General features: G+C 39.5%; 1 protein-coding gene across 4 annotated transcripts in view; it reads right to left on the reverse strand.

Moving 5' to 3' along the window:
• Positions 1-8,840, reverse strand: part of LOC101166752 (KAT8 regulatory NSL complex subunit 1) — a 33,989-nt gene extending 25,149 nt beyond the window's left edge. For 2 of the 4 annotated variants that reach the window (XM_023949400.1, XM_023949398.1), the window contains exon 1: positions 3,338-3,803. The gene's annotated coding sequence lies outside the window, so the exon portion shown is untranslated. Of the gene's footprint in view, positions 1-3,337; positions 3,804-3,873; positions 4,213-6,577; positions 6,646-8,811 lie in introns of those variants that run through there. The other 2 variants (XM_020712344.2, XM_023949399.1) reach the window with 2 other exon arrangements.
• Positions 8,841-9,339: the final 499 nt, after the last annotated feature.

Consider the following 9,339-nt stretch of genomic DNA (forward strand, 5'->3'; position numbering starts at 1 on the left):
TAACATAAAATTCCAAGTTCTTACCCATTATAATACAATTAGAGTAAAAATACTGATATTTATGTGCCAAAGGTAAATAAAAGATACCAAAACTGTCAACCACACTAAACTATAAGGCCATTAAGTGAGACTAAAGAGTCAGAGTTAAGACCCGTACACACCGGGACGAATATTCGCCAGGCGTTATTCGCCAGCGTTTTTCGCCACGTTTTTTGTGTTCACACCCAGGCGATTTTCGCTGACGATGAGTGGAGTGAACATGCAATTTCATTCCCTGACATTAGATGGCGCTTAATGTAAAACAGAAATACTCCTGTACACAAGGTGGCGCTGCGCAACTTTACGCTTCTTAAAGTCGCTTTTCACTCAGAAGAAGAGAGCAAGTATTTACACGCTTGTCAGAATCAAACAAAGAAAACATGAATATTTCAAGCACCAGTAGCTCCAACTGGTACTTGGTTCGGGGATGTTTTAGAATGTCCGTCATTATTGCTTCGCGGCTGTGTAGACGCTACTTGGCGTCTATCTTCTTCGCTGGTATGTGTGCTCAGCAAGGCAGTTTTGTGTTTGAGCGCCCCCAAGTTGTGTTTTACTGTAATTTCAGAAGCTCCAGACACATGAGCAAAAGCGCCGTTCTCATTGGTCGAGTAGATTTCGACGCGACGAAAAAAAAAAACGAACCCGAGGCGTTTTTTTTTTTGACGCTTTAACGCCTGGCGTTTTTTCGCGTCGGTGTGCACACTCTCATTGGGGCCCTTTGTTTAGTCACGAGGCGTTAAACGTCGGCGAAAATCGCCGGCGAAATTCGTCCCGGTGTGAACAGGCCTTTAAGTTCAGTAAGTCAGACTTGCATTCACAGTAACTGTAGCACTTGTTTATAGCATGCTAAATGTTAGCCATGGTAGAAGCGTTAGCATATTCATGATACCTGTAACTCTCAACCTTGTTTGCAACATAAAAAAGACTAATAAAGCTAAAACAAATGTTACTGTGACTACACTAAATCCCAACCTTTTTAACTGAAACATGATTAAAAAAAAATAGTAAGGCAAAGCTACACAATAGCCATGTTAGCGTATTCACAATAACACAACCAGAATGTATCTATATGTAAAGCGCTTCAGATTGTAAAGTACATTGTTGTTTTTTTTAAACGAAGGCCTTTAAGTTCGCCTTACAGTGTGGAAAATACTTTATTGAAATGTGCTGACTATTTTAACAAATTAGAACAAAAACATTTTTTAAAAGCTAAATCAAAATAATCAAATATGCTTTACAATACATTTTTTACAAATACATTTTGTCACAAAACAATACAAATAAAGAGTGATCATATACAACATAAGACCATAAAAGTGGCATAACAGGTTCTGTGACACACTAAGACTTAGTGGAAAATCACTACAACTGATACGAGTAGAAGAAATGTCAATATTCAATGTCATGATACACAATTTAAACTGCAGTCGATTCATGATCACAAAAGTTTTGGGAGAAAATGCAATTGAAATTTTGAATGTAAATGAAAGTCACTGCAATGTTTTCTGCATTCTGGCTGACAAAAATACATTTAAACAACTCAAGATGAAAAAATATGTCTTTTGTTTACTACATTATTTTTCCCAAATGTCTGAGTGAAGAAGTCAACTTTCCAACAAAGCCATGGAAATGATCTGCTCTGACCTTGTGGAAGAGAATGCTTCAGATAGTTTGAATAACAGCACAAAGCGAGCTGAATTTCAGGTGAATAAATAATTCCCATTACACCCAAACAACTATTTAAAGAAAAAAAAACAAGCATTTATTTTCATTTTTTTGACAGAGCCCCTCCTAAAAGAGAAAGCATCTAAGGGAAAAAGGGATTGGCAGCACATATCTGATGAGAACAACAGAAGCCAATGCAAACAGTCCAAACCCTACTGCCCTACATGTGCTTTGTCAAGTCAGTATGCAGCACAGCACATGATGTCATTTTAACAGGTTTCCAGTATCATTTACAGAGCGGCTTAAACATGAAATACTGTCAAATAAAAATAAAAAAACTCAAAAATGATTTTCAAAGGAAAACAGACTGCATTTACGTAGTTTTGGTGATTAACATGCGTTTGACTAGAATGAAAGCCTGTGAGAAACTTTGAAAAAGCCTCCCTTCAAACAGATAAGAGATGCGCCTCCGCGCATCTTCTGCAGGATCGGATGAATGTGAGCTCCGTTTTTCACCGCAGTTTCTAGTCAGCGCGCACTACGCCATGTTGGTATTTCCGAAGCAGATTATGCAATGCAATCCATCTGCCTAAAACCACCCATTCCGCTCGCAACACAAAACGAATTCACGCAACAGGAGCGAATCATAGAATCGACGACTGCACAGGCGGGACCACACGAGCCATGGCTGCTCGGTTTTTTCTTTCTTTCTGTAAACCGGAGGCGAGATGCGACAAAAACCTCCACATCCAACGTTAGCCAGCCAGAACGCAATCATCAAAATGTCTTCCTGCTATTTACTGGAGCATCCGAACACATAAAAGGCACAAACAGACGCGGGGGTTATGTCGTCTGAAGTATAAACAAGATTTCATCACACTAAATCCTCATAGGCTTCCTTCAGCGGAAAAACGCCGCTGATCGGGTTGTAGCATTGAAACGCGCTATTTTAGAACACTCCAATCAAGAAAACTATCAGATCGGAACATAAAAAAGACCCCATCAAAACCACATGACCTCATATGTTGCGGGCAAATTATTTGACCATGGTTACCGCTAACGTTAACCCCCAAGAAAGCGGCTGATGCAAGAAACTACCTGCTGGTGTGTCTCTCACAAGGCAAGCCAGCTGCAGTGAACCGATACACACTAACCTCATTATATGCAGTATTAAGTAGCTGTAGGACTAACATTTCTGCTGGATTCAGACTCTTCCCATGGTTATCCGCGCCTGTGCTGATGGTTTACAGCAGAACAGGCAGCAGAACCCGCGTCAAAAGGCGGGGAAACAAATGCATTAACCTCCGAGTTAACCCAGGTTCTGTTATGATCCGGGTTTCCATCTGTTCAGACTCACATCCTGCTTCTTGAACAACTCTTCTAAAACAACGCGTTGTGACCTATTGCAGAGCGCAGACATGGTATGCATTGTAATTAAGACTAAAGAAGCCCACACAGACAGACAGTCCCGCTCCAAAACAGCGGAGGTCGTCCGCTGCCTTATTTTAGGACATTAGCAGGCGGATGGTTGGACGGTGCGTGCGGGTAAAGCACACACGAGAAAAGCGGAGAAGTTGGGAATAGACTCAGGCAGTCTGGCTAGCTCGCTAACAAAGAAAAAGGAGGAACCTACCACGTGACGAGGTTGCACTATCCGAGGGAATTTCGGCAACAGTCCCCTGCAGTTTTGGTGGAAAAAACCCACGGCGGTAACACACCAAACGAGGTCGGATTCGACTAGTCAGCCATGAATTAATCCAAAAATGCGGCCCGATTGCGTCAAAGGTCCGGTTCGAGGAGCCGCGCGGCTTCGTTCCGGATTCAGCAATGGGCGAATCAACGATCTACACCTTGCTCGCGAGCTAGCTCGCCTCGCCGCCACAGTGATATAAGACAAGGCCGTCAAACACTCCTTCCTACTCCAAATTAGTTTACATGTACGCTATTTGACGGCACTCCTGCGGCGAAAATCCCGATTCCCAGTGAGAGAAGTGTAATCCAGATGGCAGTTTGTCGCGAACCTTTTTCCCTGCTTTTAGGGAGAGACGCTTAGAAAATGGCGGCTAGCTCCTCTCCCTCGGATTTGAGTCTGACAAACATACAAGAGCTGTGTGTGCGTGCGGACGCACGAGCGCGCGCTGGTAGGCGGGAGACATTTCTCATACTCACCACTAGAGTAAAGCGCAGATAAAACGACAGAAAAGCTCAAAAAAGGATACCACAGGAGGGCATTGTCTTGCGGAAAACGGCGCAATGTGACTCGAGTAGTTTTTCTTCTCCGCAGCCCGCTGTGATGATGGCGCTGCTGGTTAAAGTGGAAACCTTGCTGCTTCCGCAACTTGGGCCGTTTTCAGCATGCGCACATGAACGGCCCGCGTGCTCTGATGACAATTGTTTTGATCCACGCAGATCTCATGTGCGCCAAAATGTTTGAACACATAGTTGAGGCGACAGTACCGCCATGAAAGACTCGAACGCGGATGAAAGCGGGACTCGCCCCCTCGTGGAAAGCCCAGCTGCGTGTCTCTAATAAGACTTTAAACAGGAACTGGACCCCCTCCCTCCCTCCCCAGCCCTACAGCAGGCCTTTGTGAATGTTTAGCCAGCGGCCGCGTGAAGGAGCTCTTCTCCGCGGGACTGGAAAGAGCAGCCCGTGTAATAAAACACCACATGGCGTCTGGGAGACACGGCTCCGCCTCAGCCCTCACATCTATATTAGAAACCAACCCTGCTGTCTGTCTCAAACCCACACATCCACTAGTGTTTTTCACGTGTAATGCTCGTCTGTGTTTTCCCGTTTTACTTTAAAATGTAAGGCTCTTTCAATTCTATCCAGGCATATCTGCATGAGGCAAAGTGAAACTTACACTACTACCCACTTGAGATCTCACTGTTCACTTGTTTTTAATGGGGAGGCAATGGACTAAATATTGGATTAAATTTGCATTTCAAGTAAAGAGGCTGTAAATTGGGCTAACAAAAATTAATGTTCTTCATAAAATATGTACTGTTTTTCCTTTGCTTAAACAGACTTCTATTTGCTAAAACCTTCCTTTTGATTTTAAGATAATTTAGGGTTTTATTTTGAATTTTCTTGTTTAGATTTTCTAAGGCCCAGTGTGTAAATTTATATTAAATGAAATGAATACTTCTTTTACTAAGCAGGTTTTTATTTCCTGTCATCTTTTCTGGCTTCTCCTCATCTCACATATTACATTTAGAGTATAATATTGTGTTTAATTAAGTGGCAATCACTGTTACTTTAGTGACCAAAACTTTACTTTCCCCACAATTTGGTTTAAACCTTAATTTTTATGTTCGGGTTTTCAGGTAAGTAGGTGATTTGTATATTAAACACCAACAAAAACTGAGAAAAAGGTCTTCTTTTAATTTGCTAATAAGCAAGTACCAGGTTCAGTTGGCTCATACTAAGACTGGTGTAATGAAATAAAACGTTATTAAATTGAATACATTTAGCATAACTCGCGTATTGGACACTTTTACTGTACACATATGCAGTAAAGATGCAACTATTTACTTTTTCACAATATGATAAAATGATGTGAGATACGGATCGATTTTAAACCAAAACTTGTGGTGTAACATTGTTTTAGATCAAAATGGGAAACTAATTATGAAATTTAATATCTTCACCTCATTAAAAAGTTATTTTTTAGGTACAATGTGTTTGCGCCATGTTGGTTTTATTTTATTTTGATGTAAACTTAAAGTTTTCTGTTATTTTCACTGCACTTCGAGCATGACATTATTCCAGTCTTTATCACTCTCCTAATGTTTTTTTTAGTATAATTACAATTTAGCACTTAAATTTAGATCTGTTACTGTTTCAGTTCTTAGGTGTTTTTAAACAGAACTGTTTCCTGTGGTAAGTTAAAACAAGTCACTGATGAAAATTGTGTTTTTGGTGTTTTAATGTGTTCTTGTAGCATTTTTCTGATGATGGAGGACATAAATTAGTATTTCTTTATTTCAAATCATTGTGAATCAGGAGCAGATGAAAAAAAGCCCACAACTCGGACAAATTTCTGATAAACTCCTGCCACTGTGCAGAAACTACGTCTTAGAAAATGACACAGGTTTCTTGATTTTGGCTAAAAACTGCCTAATCATAATGAAAAGACCACTGGGAATGCTTTGAAAGTACATCAAAAGATGATTGAAGTGATTTATCCTTCACAAACTAAGTTCATGATGGAACGCAGTTTTTCATCTTTAGCTAGCGCTTCCTTTTTCTTTTTTACATGTTGTGACTTTTTTGGTCCAACATTCTCACATTTATCTTCTGTCATTTAAATAAACAGCTCCTAATCACTTCCTGTGCTCCAGCAGGTTTTCCCATGGATGTCTTGTTAAGCATGAGATGTTTACTATGTTGAGTTGTATCCGCTCTGCCTCCTAAAACCTTAAGCGTCCGTGTGCGCGCATGTGAGACTCATAGATAGAGACCACCTAGAAAACGACTGTTGGGGAAAAATAATGACCCCAAACCTTAAACAAAAGCAACAATGTCAGAGTCAGAGTGCATTTTTCTAGGCTAACATGGAAAATGTCAATCAGGCTACCACTGCATCTAAAGACACCAAATCTATTAGCTTGTCCTGATATCTGCCTGTGGATTCCAGCACATTCTCCACAAAACTCCAATGACGTCCAGTAATTCTCCTTATGCAAAGCATGTCAACAGTTTGGTTCTGAACAACCTCTTTGAGATGAGCCTGGACCAGAGTCACTCAACTCATTTGAGTTTCTTATATCCATAAAAAAAACAAATCTTCCAGAGAATGGGTCTCCAATCCCCATTTGCTTTAGTGAACACTTTAAAGAAAGAAGAAGAAAAAGAGTTTAGAAATACCTGTAACTCCATTGTTGGTATAATCCACTCAGTAATCCAAAAGGTCATAATCCAGTCCCACCTGACGCCTGAAACCAAGTAAAAAGAACAGTTAATGAGAAAAGACGAGACATATTTTCCAATTCCACATTAAACTACTTTTTAATCACAAAGGGGAATTTAAAACAGTATTTTTTATTAGTGGAGGAAGGTTTTTAAAAAGCAGAGATGAGGTGCATCAGTTTATGAAGGTGTGTTAACTTTAATATTATTAACTTTATACCTCACTGCAAAAGTTAGATGCTAAATGTTTTCAAGTCCAAATCCTTTGGTAAGAGTCTGATCATGTGCCGATTCAAAGATGTACATTTCTTTGCTCTGCATACTGTAGCACTAGCATGACGTGGTAGGAAAATAATACTGGCTGCTTTACCTAAACTATCCTTCTAAACATTAAACTCTAAACATTTGTGGCACTGCGAAAAGTGCAAGGAGACAACTGTAACACTTTTTGAAATGAGCCTTTCTTCAGGATTTTTTATTTTAACCTTTGATTTAAAGATGTGAAAGCTTTCTGATTTCCATTAAAGCACATTAAGTTGTATAGCTACATCAAAAGAAATGAACCCTCTGGTTGCTGTTTATATAGTTACCGTCATAAATACCTTACATAAAAAACTGAGTTACTGAAATCACAGTGTTAATGTAATGCGTGAAGTGTAATGTGTCTTGTTGCTGCTTCATTCTCATACAATATGCTGTTAAAAAAAAAGAAGAGAGATTTACTGTTAAAGCGGATTCAGATGGACTTCATTTTGAATTTCTTTTGCATTCAAATGCATTCATTTCTTAGCTTCTTCAATATTTTAATTTCTTATGACTAAAGCTTTTGTTCAATACGCCTTTTTTAAATTTTGTAGTCACAAGACCCCAGTTAAGCAGAATTAACTACTGCCGTAAGAAAACCAGAAATGTGACGCCCACGCATGTGGACGCCAATTCCTAAAAGGTTCAATCTCAAATTAATTTGCTCAATTATTCTTTAGGGTTAAAAATAAAAGCAGCGGGTGATGCAGAAACAACAGCTTGATGTGATCATAGCAACTGTGATGTTTTACAGCAGGTTGCATTGCTTCAAACAGCAATAGATCTACCATGTTGGCATTTCAGCAGCCGGGGAGCTTCAGAGCATAGGTATTAAAATATATTTAATCTGTGTAAACATTCTTGTATGAAAAAATCTATTTACAAATAGTAGCTGTAGAAATTTTTATACAGTTTAAGGAGTTGATAGCTTTTTTTTTTTTTTGCTAACGTTTTGCTCTGTTGATTTTTGTTTTTTTGTTTTAATAATTATATTTCTTTTTACAACACATGGGGGGGGGGGGGGTACATGTTTACTGATGCATTTGATCTGTTTTATATAAAATCACACTTGCATATATGTTGTATACAAACTACTTAATCACTTTAGTTTGGTTTCCCAAAAGTTTGACTGTTTAAAGCTGCTGCGGCACTAACGAACCGGTTTTGTTTGTTTCCATGTTTCCCCTTCATTTTTTGTTATCTTTACAAGGTTTCGTACGGCATTCATTTTAATTCATTAGATCAAGTAAATAACATAAAAGAAAAAACACGAGACCATTTGAAAACAAGGGCAAGTTTTGACTAATAAAGTTATTTTCATCTTCAATCCGGAACTGGTTTGTAATGTATTCTCCTGATCAGAAACAAAGTCATAAAGTTTGTACCACTCATCAGTTCAGTATCGTAATCCAACAGAGTAAGCTAAGGCTAGCAGCCTGACGTTACCTACTACACCAAGACTGTTGCGGAAAATATAGGAGCAAAAGTTTTGCATGCTCAGAAATGAAAACACCGGGCTCGAAAGTTCAAGCGTAAGCAACTAGTGCAGCTCCATTAATGAGCACGGCCTCAGTGAAGGAGTTGTCATAGATTTTTCTTTTCCTAAAACACAATAAACGGCGGCTGCTGCTGCTAGCGCTGAGAGACTGGCCAATAGCGGCTAACCAGCTACAACAAGGCTAAGCTAATAAACGTTAGCTTGTTTGCTTCCCGATCCCTCACTGAGTTTTCAATGACTCTCGTTTTCGTGCACGTCTGTCGGAAAAGTGACCATAAAAAATGAACCTACTCTGATCAAACGTCCAAGGGTTAAACCACATGAGTGTTTTTTCCTGACAAGCACAGTGTTTGATAATTTTAAGAAAATAACAAGGCAAAATCTTACTTACCTGCTTGTCCTGTTACCAACGACCGATAACATCCGCCCCCTGCGCTCCTATTGGCCAAAACTTGAATTCGAGGATTGCTATTGGTTGGCACGGCTGTCAGTAACAGCAAATGCCCGTACAGCGGAAATGTGGATGAAAGTTCATAGCACGAAACTTCATTATCCAAAAATGATTGTTTTCAATAAAAATGTCCGTTTGAGTCACATAGTTTCGTCATTTTTTAATATATTCCTTATTTTTAATACCACAGCACAAGTGTTGCTTTCACTGCACGCTTGCTAGCAGCTCTCGCAGTAAACACACACACATATGTATTCATTGCGTTGTTTTCCAGACTTTACACTGAAATGTGCAAATGATTTTTCAAAAGCAGATGCAAATAAAAACAAGTCACGTCAAAAGGCAGATATCTATTTTCAAAAACGGATTAAATGTGATCAAATTCCTTGCACCCAAAGACGTGAGTGTGAGATTTGACTGTCCTGTGTTACCCAGTCAAAAGCAGGCCATAGAGGACAATAACGGATA

Source organism: Oryzias latipes, chromosome 19 (genome assembly GCF_002234675.1).
Source record: "Oryzias latipes chromosome 19, ASM223467v1".
Taxonomy (NCBI): domain Eukaryota; kingdom Metazoa; phylum Chordata; class Actinopteri; order Beloniformes; family Adrianichthyidae; genus Oryzias; species Oryzias latipes.